The 16,236-nt window shown below is 42.0% G+C and overlaps 1 long non-coding RNA gene across 5 annotated transcripts in view; it reads right to left on the bottom strand.

Moving 5' to 3' along the window:
- The window catches only part of LOC144141111 (uncharacterized), an 84,526-nt gene extending 76,450 nt beyond the window's left edge, over positions 1 to 8,076 (bottom strand). Inside the window, exons 1-3 of one of the 5 annotated variants that reach the window (XR_013316433.1) lie at positions 7,416 to 8,076; positions 4,862 to 4,999; positions 1,373 to 1,502 (exon numbers count right to left, since the gene is read on the bottom strand). This is a non-coding gene — a long non-coding RNA (uncharacterized LOC144141111). Of the gene's footprint in view, positions 1 to 1,372; positions 1,503 to 4,861; positions 5,450 to 7,415 lie in introns of those variants that run through there. The other 4 variants (XR_013316436.1, XR_013316432.1, XR_013316434.1 and 1 more) reach the window with 4 other exon arrangements.
- Between the last annotated feature and the right edge of the window lie 8,160 nt (positions 8,077 to 16,236).

The raw sequence follows: 16,236 nt of genomic DNA, 5'->3' as shown, positions 1-16,236 counted from the left end.
TTTGTTAACTGCTAACGGTCGCCGCGAGGCACGCACTCACGTATGCGCGCTCACAAATGTCTTGGTATTTTAAATAAGAACACAAAATTTTAAGATTTGCCAAAAAGCTTTGCTGTAAAAATACTTTGAATCATTCCACTCTATGAAGGTGTAATAGCGCCGAAACTGAAGCGACACAGCGTAATAAACGCAGAAACTTCTTTATTGTCTTGATATGTTTTCATCGTCGCAAAAGTTACAACACGCATATCCTGGTTTGATCGGTGGTCATAATTTTCCTTGAATAGTCGGACATTATTTTACGGTCGTGATGGCGCTGACGACGGATTTCTTGTGGGCCTGGTCAGACTGATCTCCTCGGGTAGAGCCTGAGATACACTTTCTGCCGTAGCCATATCTACCACGAGCTGTGGTAAATAGCAATGCTTCGGCCGTTAGTGTGGCAACTGACCCTTAAACAATCCAACACAAATTGTTGAATTCGCTTCTCCTCCGTTCTGTTAACGTCAATGATTACCAAAGGCACTGATGGATTTGATGTTCCAATCTTAAATACAGTTGAACGCGTTCGCAAAAGCATCTTTATCTGACTCTTGCATGTCCCAGGGAATATGTACGCCGGTAATAGTTTCGTTTGTTGTTCGAACGGAGAAGACGTCGGAACAGTTAGTGACGCCTGAATCCTGTCATCTGGGCAAGAAGTGGTGTGTCAAATAAAAGCAAAAAGGCGAGAATGTCAAGTAAAAAAAGCACGCACAGACCTTAGGTTCACGCACCATGGAACGCTTCGCTTTTGAAAGAGACTAACGCACTCATAAACGTGTCGGGATTTTAAGGCACGAAGCCTCGGGAGGTTTTCTCAGATAAAGAATCCACACAACCTTTGCAGTTACGAACGTTTCGCTGTACAAAACGTTCTGAGTTTATCGGTAAAAGTTTATTTGTACGTGACGTATTCTTTGCACAAAGAATACGTTGTGGTGTATTTTTTGCGCCTGTACATATCTCCTCATTGCGCCGTTGTTTCTAATAAACTGACCATAACGAGCGCATGCCTAGCTTGTGTACTGCTTATTGGTTCATTTTTTCTTGCACTGAATCACCATTGCTGTGCAGGTGCAGCTATAACATTTACCCGCATAGCAGGTTACAAAATACAGCTACAGACGTATTCTAATTTTTTTAACCCTGAGACTAATCTACAGAACACCTATAGGGCATCACCTATGCGTTCAAAGAAGCTTACCTACGCGGCGTGTTTGAGCAGACAAATTTTGTTGGTCTAGTATCATCTGTTGATATTCGCCAAACTTGAGTGCCGTTGTTTATTAGTTATTTATTTTCACTTACGGAAAATGCAGGAGACGCTTACCTTTGGCGCATACCGCCGCCGCACACATTAGGACGATAGTTTACCAGCCAAGGCTGTTTTCGTCAGAAAAATATAAAAACTTGTTTACCGTCAGGTATCGTCATGGCATTGTCTGTTTTTTCTGCATTATCTGTAAGAAATTAGTGCAAGGTATGTGCAGGTAATATTGACGGCAACAAGGGTAAATGTACCAGATGCACGACCTCAGAAAACCCAAACAAGGCGTTGTTACACTTTTTCCAAACAGTGCAATTATACCCACCTTCATTTAAAACGTTTTTTGTATATACCCAAGAATGACATGGCTAACGAATATTTCGTAGAGATTTCTTCAATTTGGTAGGACACGTTGCAGTCCGCAGAAGGGTATGCAAAAAACAGTCTCCTCTTTGTGTGAACACAAACAAAAATATGGCGTTTGCTTCCCCAAAAGTTCTTGTGTCGAACCATTCGCAAAAATCCTGAAGCAGAAAGCTTTAGCTTCTAAAACGCGGGATCAATTCTGCACATTTGTCGATCGTGACTGCCGTACAGCCAACAGACTTCCCAGGTGTTTTGAAGATAGCGGCTGCGGGTGGCTGAAGATGATCAATAATTACAAAGACGTTTATATTTCTCAAGTCAAGAAACGAAAGTGCGTTTCGCGGCGCCTGAAATAGATAAAATTTTCACAAAATGTGGCACTACTTTTTCACCCCACGCCTTGAATCAAATACTATTCATTCTTTATTAACCTCGAACAACCTTCATAAAACAAAAATTAAGGTTATTATTTGCATTGTTTGGGATGAGCAGCGGTATCGTCGGCGCAGTCCAACTGTACATGCTAGCGCCGTGGCGCGTCATTCAATCGACATCGGCGATACAAATTATGGAAAGAAAATTATTTACTCTTACTCACAAGACCTCTCAAACTCTAATCACGGTAGTGTGTCAGTAACAAGTTACCAGAAGAAAACGCAGAGTGAATTCGAATTTATGTAGGAATTAGACTCTGCAGATGAGTCGAAGGTTCTGGCAAAGTGTCTCAGTCGTATTCAGTCTTGCGCATTCAACCACTCCAGCAAGTTATTTTTGTTTTTTTTTCTTGTTTGTACGGTGGTTCTTTTGCTTGTTTGTTGGATTTTTTTTCAGAGTTGTGATTTGTGAATTGTGCCAAGACCAGGTGGAGCTGAGCCTTCCTTGACAAAAGAGGTAGCTTCAGGCACTCCTGACGCGTCCTTGCATAACCCCTCCGCGACACGCATATGCTTTTGTTTCCCTCCAGAACCGATTTGGCTGGAGCCTGGTAGCCCAAAACTCAAAGTATTTTATTATTCCTGAGGCCACACTAGGAGCTTGTTGTATTCGCTAAATTCCACCATAACCGATTATTGTGAACCTTTTCTTGCCAACCGGAATGTTGTGAGTATAACAAGAAAAGCAGTAAAAATATCCAGGACCATCTCCGTTAACGTAAAAGCTGGGGAGGGGGTGAAGCATGCAGTGCACAAGTATACTGGTCGCTTTGGAGTTTTGTCAACGGTGATAAAGCCGTTGGTGGGTAAAAGTATAAATTATTCTATCCTTGAAACACGCAGTGTTTTAGTTCGAGGCGTAAACGAGTGTCCCGGTGTTATAGTACAGTGACTACATGAGAAGACGGTTACGACGATGACGACAACAGGCAACGCCAAAAGCCCGAGCTCCTATGGGGCTTCACCCCAGATTGGTTTTTTTTTTTTATTACATGTGGTCGATGCCGCTGATATGCATCCCTACCGCGCGTTTGCTTCACCGGGCGGCTGCGTCCTACTACAAAACGACATAAATGCAGTTTCGGCAGGGTGCGAAAGACACTAATTAAAGCTTAATCTCTCAAATACCATGGTGATATCATATAGGACTTCACCGCTAATTTTTGCGCACTCTCTGCTCGATGAACCCACACAACGCGCTACTGTACGGCGTGAATTGGGTATATTGATGAATTTAAAACTACTTTTTATTTCGCATGCCAACTACCAAACGAACTCCTGTCTGTGTACTGTGGCCGTGGTTCCCCAGGGTAACCAGTGAATTCACCGAACGATCATCCTTATTCTCCATCTACCACGCACTAAGTTTACCTAAGCTCGACTTTGGCACTGCAAGTTGAAACTGTTTAAGACCTTTCTCGTGCCTTCCACTAGGAAGATTGTAGAAACGTTTTAGTAGAGGTATTTCATCGGTACTCACCAGTCTGGGAATGTAGGGACTCCAGGCTTCCCAAGCTTCTCAGTCTGGGTGAGCTATCTGTTAGGCACTCTAGGTGTGATCTGGGTTTTTTTTTAACTCTATTCCTTTCAGGATGGTCTGCTATTGCTTTCTGAGCTCTGTTTATCATCGAGTGCCGAACACAGCGCTGCGACTCTATGGCTGCTTCCATGTTGACACAGCACTGAGCCTGCCAACAGCTAGCCGCTGCCTACATGACTTCATTAGTGTTCTTTTCATCTGTTGACGTTTTTTACACTGACATGGTTTTATTTAGGCGGTTCTTGAAAAATTTTACATTTTTAATGTGCTTGTTGTGGAGAGGTCGCGCCTGCACTTTTCGCAATGTTTTTGTTCCTACACTAAAAACACCACCTTGCTTATGCTTGTGTGTGTTCAATAGTGCATACGTTCGCGGGTTCGATTCCCGGCCATGGCGGCCGCTTTTCTGATGGAGGCGAAAAGCAAACACGCCCGTGTGTACGAGATTTCGGTACACGTTAAAGATCCCCAGGTGGTTAAAAATGACATGCAGCGCTCCACTACAGCGCGCCTCATCGCCTGCATTGCGTCGGAGCTTTAAACTCAATAATCAATCATAATCAATAGTGCCTACTCTAGTCTACCCACGACCTCCGACCTATTCCTGTGCAGAAAATGTTCGTGCTTGTATGAACACACTCCCCTTTTTAATAAATCTACGCAGTGAGTTTTTACCCATTTTTGGTTTATGACACTTTCTTATACATTGTCTGTTCGTATGCCCTATATTGACGTACCCAGAGCAACACCCGGGAAGGCACATCACTGTTGGAGAGCATTGCGAATAAACAAATATATATAAATAAATAATAAAATAAACAAATATAATTAGTGTGAAAGCACTGACTTCTTTTTGGAAAGTGGCGTTCACAATGATACATCTGCGAAGTGAAAGACAAATTTTTATATTTAATTACCCCGTGGCCGATACGCTGTATTAGCTCTACAATTTGGGTTAGCCAGTAGGATTGAGCAACAAAGCAGTTTATTGCTTAAGTGCTGCAAAAAAGGAAGGATTTGTGAAGAAGCTACACAAACCAACATCATGTTTTTTTTTCCGATACTCAATACAGTATTAGATCTATGTTTCATGACGCGCCACTTTAACTGAATAGGATCGCTTATGAAACTAAAGTTCATATAGTGCTGACAAAAGCTTCTGGGCTGCAACATAGGCAATAAAGCCATTAAGCAGTTTTCACTCAAGCTTACCTGGATTGCTGCCCATAATGCCAGAGGCGTCATCCATAAATTCTTTTGTTGGAGATGCGACGAAGAGACATCATTTTCGTTCGAAAGCCATGAGTAGTACTTGATGAATGCTGACGACTATCCCATAATCTGCTTCATCTGTTGTGACATAAAAGGTCATAAGTTTAAACTTTACATAGGCCATTTGAAACACGGGTGTACGATGTGTCACTTGCAGGACCTAATTGCTAATAGAATAAACTGCGCAGTTGTATTTACGCTCACATATATCCTTTAAATGTGGTACACATAATAGCACAAGATATCGCCTTCCCGACTGTAAACAAAATGAGCATTTCTGAGTCACCCTCCTGGACATACATATAACTAAACAAGTAAAATGTCTCTTCAGCCCTTCTGGGGGCATTCAAGTAAAGTGAAAGAAGTTGTCCGGAAGCGTTAGCATTGTTAATATTTTGTAGATATCATAGGACTAAGCATTGTAAGAGCTACATCCAACGTTCCCGTCCGTCGTACGGCTCACAATGGGCACTCAATCTTTACACCACCGCTTTCCATTCCATAACGGCTGCCGCAACTCCTGTTTGTTGCAGTAACCTCTTTTTAAATGCGCACTACCTAGGCTACGCAGTACCTAAAAGGCCAGTAGGTTAGTATGAAAAACCACTGTACTTAACCGCATCATGCAGCGCAAAACCTTTTATCACTTGTTTGACACAGTAGCTATCTGGGCAACTGTGATTACCTTTTACACCTAATAAATTTTAGCTGAAGAAAATTATTTCTTTGTTTCGAAATGATTCGCATGAAAACTCTAAAAAGCAACACTTCCAGGTATTACTACGACGGGGTTACCAGTCTTGTTGTCCTACGAAAAATAAATTGCAGGTTGTCGACATGCCCTTGAACATGGTTCCCTGATGTTGCTTTATTAGCTAGTGGGATATTACCAGCTCTTAATTACCATGGTTTGAACAGAGCGTTGATGTAATACAGGTTCCAAATTGGTTTGACTAGTGTACGAGTTATTCTTGGAGTGTGGGTTTGGCGCTATAAAAAATGCTAGTAGTGAATTTTCTTAATTTCTCCTTCCCAAAACAATATTAAAACTCACTTCTTTGTTTGGGTTGATGCAGGCTAGTTAATTATGTTTTTAAATTGGCGTTATTTTGAACCAGGGGAAACGATTTATTCGGAGCTTTCTTCCTACGGATGTTTGAAGACATCAGCCAGGTGTTCTGAGCACTCTCAAAAATAAATGGTCATCTTAACCCTCTAAAAGTCGGAATTGTAAGCACATTTTCTCGTATTATCGTTACTTTTCTACCGTTTAGCGCTTTGTCGTACTTCGACTGATTTAAAATTTCAAATGTTTGTAATTGATTTAGGCATTGTTCTCAATTTTTATTTTTCGATCCTTTGAAGATTCATACGTTTTTCTTTGCACGTATTAGTTTCTCAGAAATATTTGGCTATCTTTATCCAAAAGAGCACCTTTCCAGTACCTGTTCAGCGTCCTTATGTGTCCATAGGCAGCGCATGTTGAGCGAAAAAATATTTAAACCAGAGCGTTCTTCAGCAGAATTGTGAGTTGATTTTTTTATAAGACATTCTGAAACATTTACATACACCATATGGTGTGGGTGTAGTTGTAGCCGTAAATATTTTCAGCCACAACGTAATAATCACAAGCGACATGTACGTGTGAAGAAACAGACAAGCTTAGTCGGTAAGAACTGTTGCGATTGATGCAAATGGTCACTGCGTTTTTTTCTAATATTATCTCACGTATAAGGTCTTCAATCACCCAAAACATTTTAACCACAAAGTTCAATTTTGATATATGTATGTAAACCTGAGGAGCTCAGTGTTTAGGTGTGCGTTCCTACGTTTATTTAAAATGTGTAGCTTCAAATCTTTCCGAGATGATTTTTCGCAGTGTTTCATCCCTATCAATCCACGTAATCGCTCAGAAGCACCGAAACCCGTCGAAAAGGCATTTATTTTGCCCTTTGTTTTTTTTTGAGGGATTATGCGTTTAGGCCTTGCAAATAGATAACAAGATTGAAGAGTAACAACAAATTACGCTGCGATACAAACACAACAGGTGTGCAATATAACGATTTTTCCATGATATTGAATCACCTTTTGCTTAAGTTTACACTCACTCGTATCAGCAGTAACGCGAAGATACCACTTACACGTGTGGTGGCTGACCGTTTAACCTCACAGACTCCATCCGTGAAGGCGGTTTTCTATATCTGCTGCAGACAATGTAAACGCGGTGCGGCTGCTTTCGTGAGCACTGTTGTTTTGGAAGGTGTACGCCTGTGTGTGTTGGTGATTTATTATTTTGCAGCGCTAAAGAGGACGCTAATGAGGTAAAGCGAAGTCTTGTTTGTGCCTTGTCTGCGTCTTTTCTCGCACTGTCCCAAAAAAGACTTTGCTCTTTGTTACGTTGAAAAGTGTTGGAGTTCTTCGACGGTAGTCTGTTTATAGAAAGCGCGGTCAATGGCCTATCAAGCTTATAATTCAGTACAGCGTTGACGCTTACAGTCAAAGGGACCACGTGCATTCGTTGTCCTTCTTGGAGCTGTTCGGGGGCTGGAAAGCAAAGGCATGTCAATGCTCTCTTCCCTTAAGTACAAAAGTGCATGTGGTTTAGACGTTTAACTCTTCAAAGTCTTCCCTGCCCCAGCTATGACACCAATACTTTATCACGCAAAAAGTAGTAAACCTTTTGTCGCGGCGACACTGTGGATTCGGCTGAGGCACAAGAGCAGATTCGGGATGCTTCATCTCTAGTTCCTTGAAGCTATAGCCTTCAAAGTAACGGAAGCGGCGTTTTAAAAGAACTGCTTGTGGTACTGAGTGAAATACAAACAGGAAAAAGTGCTGATCTGTTTGCCTTATATTCTTCGCATATTTTCAAGTGTGTCTCTTCCTTCGTACGTGTTCACACTGCAATAAATAAAATGTAGTGCGTTATTAGAGCTGATCTTGTTTTGCTTGTACTTGTCTGTTTTTGTTCCCGATGAACATGCAACCAAAATGTCTTCCTTTCCGGGCTTCAAATTTTCCGCATCAGCGGAAGTATTTTACCTACAAAATTTGTCACCTTCTTTTAACTCGAAACGCACCTTTTTTTGAGAAAGACAACACACTCAACACACCGACTTTTATCTGTGAATAACATTATCAGGACAATAACAACCCTTATTGAAATTCATGGTTTTCATCCCAATGACTATAAAAAGCGCCCGTCCTACGCTTGCTCCAACAAGCTTAAGCCCTAACCACATTGACGCGAAATCACGCGTCGCGCGAGTATCGGCGTGCTTCGGCGGCAAAGCGCGGTCACGCAGGAGAGGGCGACTGACCGCATGAAATCGGTGAAGTCAGGCACCAGCCCCAGCGTCGGCGTGCGTTTCTGGACACGATTGTATTAACCATGCCATTCTGTTAACCATGCCATGTCATTAGGCATACCCTGGCGCCCTTTGCTTACCATGTAAAGCGAAGCTAATCAAACCATCGCCACCAAACAATCAGCGAGGGTTTGCAAGATTTTAACCATGAAATTTCAAAACAAAAGCACATCACTCAAGCGCCCTACCGCTCAGCCACGCCAAAAGGCGAAGTGGGGGCCAAGTATTCTGTACGCTAACCGAGGCTGCAAACGAATATTGACGGGTGTGTTTTGTTTTGTTCGTATTTGAAAGATTTGAGCAGCGGTACCGCTTGTTTCGTGCGCTCCGGTCTTGGAGCCGAGAACAATTAAACTAGTACTACTAGGGATTGGCCACAGCTGCCTTATTTGAGTCAAGAAAAGCTATCGCACATCCCGGGTCACCCCTACTTAGGCAACAGTAGCCACTAATAGAATGGAATCCACCTGTAGCATTCTGGAGTTGCTAATGCATCCTCATAACGCCCCGTTCTTTCAGAAAAGCACCCTTCATGCTAATACTACAGGTGATGGAGCCAGAGCTCCCCTATTTAACTCACAAAACGCTATCGCAAATTACCGATCTCTGCGATGAAAGCCGAACAAGCCACAAATGAATGAGCGCTTTCGAATCGATGTAGCTTAAAATTTCTCTCAATGCAACCCATTATCGCAAGTTAAAAGGAAATTGATTTTTTTCAGCTGAAAGGATTGACCTCAAACCACTAGAACAGGAAACCAGGCAGCTGCCGCACGCTTTTCGACGCTTTCTCGCGCTTCATCGATGCCGACATCTGGCGAACGTAGACATTGGCGCTGCTCGTGCGTCAGCTCGCATCGCCATTCATTTTTGTCGACGCGCGAACACGCCTGTCGACGTGCGGTGACGTTGACGCATGAAAACGCGTGAGAACGCGGCATGTGGCTGGGCCCTTACCCAAATAATCTTAGGCTCGAACACTTCCACTTCTAAAGGTATAAACTACTAAGACGGTAAGTTGGGCGAGTTGGTTACTAAGAAAATTATCGTACTATAGCGAACAGTACACAGAGACAAATGTAGAAGAGGCGACGAAACACACGCTAAAACTTCAGCTCAGTTTTTCAAACAGAAACAAGACAAAAGGCTCTATGTACACAAAACATGGAAAGGGGGAAACAGCAGCGAACACAAACAAAAAAACGTAAAATAGTATCGCACTTGTCACACTTGCTCATATCACAAATCCACATCACAGTGCCCCCCAATACCACACAGCGTGGCTATCACCGCTCCCCCGGACACAACCTGCTCTGCCTCTCCGAAAAACCGATTTCCTTTGTGGTCAGTGCCAACAATGGCGAACTAATGCAGATTTTCTGCAGACGCGCATCCTGTACCGGTCTTCCTCGCAGACAGAACGAAAAGTTTTTGTCGCTGTTTATATTTGTTTATCTTTGTTTACCGCTGTCTACATTTGTGGCTGTTTACTGTTTCCTAGTACGATTATTTTCTTAGTTAAAGATCTAAAACATGGACGGAGACGATAAAACATTGCGTGAACCGGAAGGCGCAAAGCGTCCACAGTTTATTCTCAGGAGTGCGTTCTGTGGCTCCACGCAAAAGAAAACCACTTAAGTGGTGGGGGAGCGAGTTGTGACGCAAAAATAAAAAAACAACATTTCAAAGCACATACACCGTGAATTACAGACGTGGACTGCGTAGTGTCTTAGTGTCCCGATTCCTTCACGCCTGTCCGGTTACAAGGGCCTGGCTAGATCTTTGAAAAAGGCAATTACGGGTGTGCCTAACTACTTGGCCATAGTGTCCACGCATTCACGGCATGCGCCTGAATCTGCGCTGTACCAACCAAAGAGTGATACACCAACTAACCCAGAGAAGTGCATTACCTATGCACTGAGGTGTTGTAGCCGCCGAACTAGGTTATATCATTCTGGCCAGTAGCCATGTCTAAACAACAAATACTTTATACGGCGTAGTTACTATTAAAACATGGAAGTGTGTTAGCCCATCCAAGAGCGCTTGGGTACGCTACACAAAGAACCGTCATATAGAATAAACAACCGAACGAATATCCTGGAAACGCAATAGTGATAGTTATATAAGCCTATTACTTCTAGGGCACGCGAAAACCTTAGCTGGTGGATGCAATTTTCACGCCTCGGCTATCTTCTACCATGATCTGTCTACACCTGTGACATCCAATAACTCAAAGTTAATTTTGCCGTGGCTTTTTTTCTAACACTGCCTACTCCGCAGGTGTAACGGCCTTAATACTACAGCCGCATTCATAAACAACATTCTCGAGCATTCACTCAAAGGGTTATGGAGAACACTGCTGAAGGGCTAGCGTGTTTAGGTTTCCTATTATTATTTTTCTGGAGTAAAATAAAAATGCACATTTTGTGCGCTGCACTTCTGGTCGAAACAATTTCCGAAATATTCAAGTGCATTTAAACGCTTTAGTTTTTACGCTGCACTTTTGTTAGTGGTTTTGTCGTTGTTTTCTAGATACAAAACAATGCTTCCGCATTTTTTGTGGGCATCCACCACTTTGCTTTTCTCTTGATGTTTATCTTCATATCCACAAGCGCTTGAACGCCTTTATCCTATATGTTCACCAAACTGAGTTTCTACGCCGTGCTTGACCCCGAAACTTGTATCTACGCAAAAAAGTGTCCTCCTTTTATGCGTAGTAGGGCGAACAAAGCTTATTGTTTACCTATACTCGGATGCGTCACGGTGACCTTTGTAAACCAATTTATCATACCACGTGTGTTAACCTTTACGGCACACTCGGAAAGACGTTCCGTTGGAGATTTAAAAGTGCAACATTTCTACGCAAACACTAAACTGACAATTCAGACGTGAACTCTAAACTTTCAATTTGACGTCTTGATTCGTTATTCACGGCCGTGCACAGACAGGCTATGTGTATTTATTATCCTTGAGACATGCCTTGAATTGCACCGAGCGCTGCGGCCATTCACCGTCTGTTCCTATGCAAGCAAAAATGCTAAACACTTGTGCGAGCGCATGCGCAAAAAGCAAGAAGGTGGCATAGGAATTTGACCGGTAAATTTGTCAAACTTCAGGTGGCGAAGACAAGGGCATCCATCGAAGCACCACAGCTGTTAGATGATTATGTCGGTGTTACCCGGACGTGTTTGCAGAAGCAGAGGGCGAACATGCCCCGTAATGGCTCAGCCTTAACCAACCACCAGCCCACGTTTCGAGCAGCAGAGGTTGACAATATATCACATGAAGCCGGGAAGGCCTGTAGCGGAGGCACAGCAGACAAATGTTGCATTTGGCTGGCATCAACAACGATCAACCGTGCAACAAAGTATTAGCGTGGTTTCTATATTCCCCCATCCTCTGGCTTTCACCCGAGACAATTACATGCCCAAACCCTGATTGCTACGAACCTGATGTCATACTTCCCAGGAACATTGGGGAAGCCGACAGAATACATGAACCAACCTACTCAACAAAACTACAATCCTTGACGAACTATCCCTACCTTTCTTGTGTACCAGCAGAAATCTTGAACATCGGCATTTATTTAGTGTGTCATTTTCAAAGCATTTTTTTAAATGTGAAAAAACTGCGTAGTTGTCTCCTAATGTCAAATAGGAACGTTTGAATGTTAGACATTGAATATAAAGGTAATTGTCTTCGAAACTTTAAACAATGTGAACTTTTCTGAGTCACCCGCCTAAAAATGCATCAAACCAAACTTGCCCAATGTCAGCGCCTTTCTCGGTTTTTGCAAGTGTATTAAAATGATCAGTCCGGAAATGTAGCTGTGGAAATGTTTGCGGACAATGTGGAAGCTAAGCGTTTTCCGACTTTTCTCCAAGCTTCATGTCCATCCTACTGCTCCCCCACAGGAATTCAATTTGAATATTTACGTTTTTTTTGCTACAAAAGATTCCACAGAAACTGCTCTAACCACCCCAACCCCATTTCATTGGCCGCTCTATTGGCTACACCAGTATATAACTTTCTTTATTTAAAGGTGATCCCAAATCCTGTCAAAGGCTGTCTATTATGCAGCTAAGACCTATGTAACACTCCTTTCTTGAAGTGGTACCACGGCCGAGGTAATTGTTTTATGCGTTATGAAAGGTACTGAAAGTACTCATTTCTAAGATCTCAATAGATATCAAAAATTCAAAAAGGTGAACCATCATTGTGACTACGATTCGGCTATCTGTCTTTCAGATCTGGAGCCGATAACCTCGTTTCTCTAAAAAAGGACTCTTCATGTTGTTTACCTGGTCACTGTCACAAATCTTCTGAAGCCGCCTTAAAACCAGCATGATGTTACAACTTTGTTTCTTTCCTACTGTGAACAGACATTTGGTCGGAAGTAATCTTTAATTTAGTACACTATTTTATAAACCGTTCCCTGAATGCCACATTGGTGCTCAGAAAACCACAAATACTTGTTTTCCCGAATTTTTACTCCGTTAACTCGCACCAAAAATTGCACTTACACCTAGTGGTGAAATGACGCGGCCTGTTTACTTTATGTTTTTGGGAGGAACATTAGCTTTAACAATGACGACAGCAAGAACTTATGGCAAGCCGAGTCTTTCCAGAGCTTTCATACGTAACGAATGCTCTAATACAAACCTCCCAAAAAATAGGCATGTAATACTTTAAAACTTTGACTTCAATACACCGTTACTAAGCTTGTCTTTCCGTTGCTACTGCCTAGCGTTCTTCCATATTCTGAATTCTCTACTATTGATAAGGTCTTTTCTACTTGGGCGCTGAGTTCAGCTTGAAGTGTACTTCAAACCGTGCAAGTTTCTTCAAAATTTGAACACGCCAACATATTTGCAATTGCTTTGGTATTGCTAACTTGGCACGATTGCATTAAATGTTGTCCCACTTGATCAACGACAATATATTGGCTGTGTCATTTTACCCTCCTGTTGTGTGCATAGACACCTCATGTCCAAACTTAAATATGGAAAGAGCATTCTGCTCCAGAAAGTTGTGCTAGGTGTTTTCTAAGACGTTGTATGACGTGAAAACACAACGTGTAATGGGACGTTTCCGAAAACCCTAAAGCCAGAAATGAATCACCACGAAAGACACATAACTGTAAGCGAAACATTAAGAGTGAATCTGAAACAGCGGAGATTGAGGCAAGCAAAAGACGTTTATGCTTTTCTGTAAAAATAACGTATTCAAAATTTTCAAATCCTCTCTACCCTGCTAAGAAATAAATTCAATCTTCAGGTATTTTTGACATTCTTAAGATGGCAGTCTTTAGACTAGATTTTGTCTTCGAACGACACCTTCAAAAGTTAGCTAAGATATTCTGGGATATTATTTTTGAACTGTTTTATCGCTCCATTACCTTATGGTTGTTTAAAGTCTTTTGACACTCTTCCTAAAATTTTTTTCCACCTCCTGCTTCCCTTTGATTTGAAAAGGTATAAAACATCGGAAGTAGCAGTAATATGGAAGGGTAGGAACAAATGATGCTGCATTGAAATATAAACTCGTGTAAGGACACCATTTTTGCGTAAAATTAAGAATAGTTTTGTACAACGTTAACCTCACCAGTACCACCCAACTCGCGCAGTAATAGCTGAGAGGCAAAGGGTCATCATGTGGCAGCCCCGAGTACAAACTCGCAGAACGCATTACTTTGAACGGTTTCAATTACCTGGTGCAGACGTTGTTATTACAGTGTGGAGGATTCAAATCTCAAATTTCTTGCGTCAGCAAAAGTATTTTATTATCGTTTATACTCTTATTTAAATGAAAAAGACAAACCCTTTTTCGCGGCCTTCAGTTCCCCCCTCGATCTCAGTCAGACCTCCTGTGATTACACGTAAAAAATTTGATCAAAGCAATCCAACCATCATCTTTCAGGAACATGCCCAAAACTTCCTCAGCTCACTTAAACATACCGGCGTTTTTGTTTTTGCCATTTTCAAAAAAAATGTTTTTGGTAAACTTAAAAAAACAACCTGTGTAGTTGTTTTCACACAAAAGCTCGACCTTTTTTTTTCTGACAAACGCCACTACAAAATAGCGACTCCACAACAATAAAAGCGGCGAAATCTTCTGAGTCGGACCCCTAAATATCCTTCTAATAAATACAGAAAATGTCGTGGTTATTTAAATTCTTTCATGTCAACTCAAAGGAAGTGCCCAGGAACGCTTGTATTCCCATTCTTTGTGGAAATCTCACCGAGAAAGCAACTTCGGCATTCTGTAGTGCCGTGCGCTTACTGCTGTAAAATTTTGTTTATATGAAATCGAATGGTACGCCACATCTATTCGAAATAATACAAATTCAAACTAGCAAAAGTGAGACACACGAAGCTGCACAAAGCCACTGGGGAGCAGTAGAGCATGTGCGTAGGTTAGTGCTTAAAATAGGCTATGATTGAACCTGCATTTTTGCTTGAAGATAAAGCCTTAACTTTTTTCTCTAACGACCCCATGTAGCGGAAGGACACCTTCTCGGGTACTCGAAACCTGAAGAAGAGACGGATAGTATTCCATCCAGTCATTACTCCACACGGCCGCTCCAGAAATGATCCCATCTGTCAGCGCGCCCAACACTCTGAAATCGTTATTGCATCAACATGGTCCGCAAAGAAACTCCTTCCAAAACGTCCGCTAAGGGATTTCTAGACTGTTTTTACCTGATTTACTTCATCTCTGTTTTTTTATCCTTTCTTGAGGTGACGAAGTGTCCTTTGTAGGCTGCGGTGCCGTTTCTCTGGCCGCGCGCCCCACCCAGAGCTGCCGGCACGGTGGCGCGTAGTTCGAATTAACGGGCTTTTCATGACATAGGCATCTAAGGAAACCTGGCCTACCCAAATCTTGGGGTTCGAAATATTTATAAATTCGAATTATTAATGTTCCAATTAACTAGGCTTCACTGTACTCCGCTACAAGAGACACTCACTCGAGACTCATCGGCTACCCCTTGTACAACCGCATCCGCCTGTGCTTTCTCTTGCCGTCTACTTCCTTGTTTATGGGCGCTACACCGCTCAGCTCGGTATCTCATACACTCATGAGTTGATAATATTCCGATTTTCATCTCAATGGTCTCTCAGACCATACAGGTTTTCGCGGAATTGGTATTCACAGAGAATGTTTGTAATTCCTTTTGGACTTTTTTCTGGGTTGAAGGTTTTTTGGTCTCTAATTGATTCTATACGCTTCCACTGCAGTGATCGTGCTAGAACGTTGTGGCATCTTTCTCAAAGAAGACATATTTTATATCTCCGCTTAGCATACTTGTGTACGCAGATACATTATGTGCAAGAAACAATCAAAGAATAGAGTTCCCCTGCAAAAATGTCTTTCTGGTAATGTTTTAGATATTCCGTAACCCCGACATCAGACGTATATTGTGCATGTTTCCGAAGGTATTTTTAATATTTGTTTAATTGCAAGAAGCTGCACACGCGACCGAACAAAGCTGTTATTGTGCGCATCTGAACATGCAGACTTGGAATCAAGACAGAAATGGTTCTCGCAGTGTCAAATTGAGGGCGTCATATTGTACATAACCTCGTCAACTAAAATTCAATCTTAAGATAGTTTCTGAATCACACGATGTCAATTTTTGGCTAGATTTACGCTGTGTAAGGTCATTTAAACAATTAGGTATATATCTTTGTCAGATGGCCTCCTAAGCAGAAATTCAATCTTCAGGCACTTTTGTCAAACTGAGCTACCAATTTCTTGATTGATTGCGCGCTTTCCATGGCAGCTAAGAGGATTAGCTATCACATTCATCCAGATTCTTTTCTTCTACTGTTTCGTCGTTGGCTTCACAGATGGTTGGTCAGATACGCCACATTTGACAAAAAAAATTCTTCGAATTACCAAATTTTATTTGCCACCATAATAATGGTTTCCGGTAAAAAATGATGA

The sequence above is a fragment of the Haemaphysalis longicornis genome, unplaced genomic scaffold (assembly GCF_048455015.1).
Source record: "Haemaphysalis longicornis isolate Haplotype H1 unplaced genomic scaffold, Haemaphysalis longicornis Haplotype H1 scaffold_6, whole genome shotgun sequence".
NCBI classification, from domain to species: domain Eukaryota; kingdom Metazoa; phylum Arthropoda; class Arachnida; order Ixodida; family Ixodidae; genus Haemaphysalis; species Haemaphysalis longicornis.
Note: the sequence above shows the minus strand (reverse complement) of the source record. Positions and strands in the feature narration are given on the sequence as shown.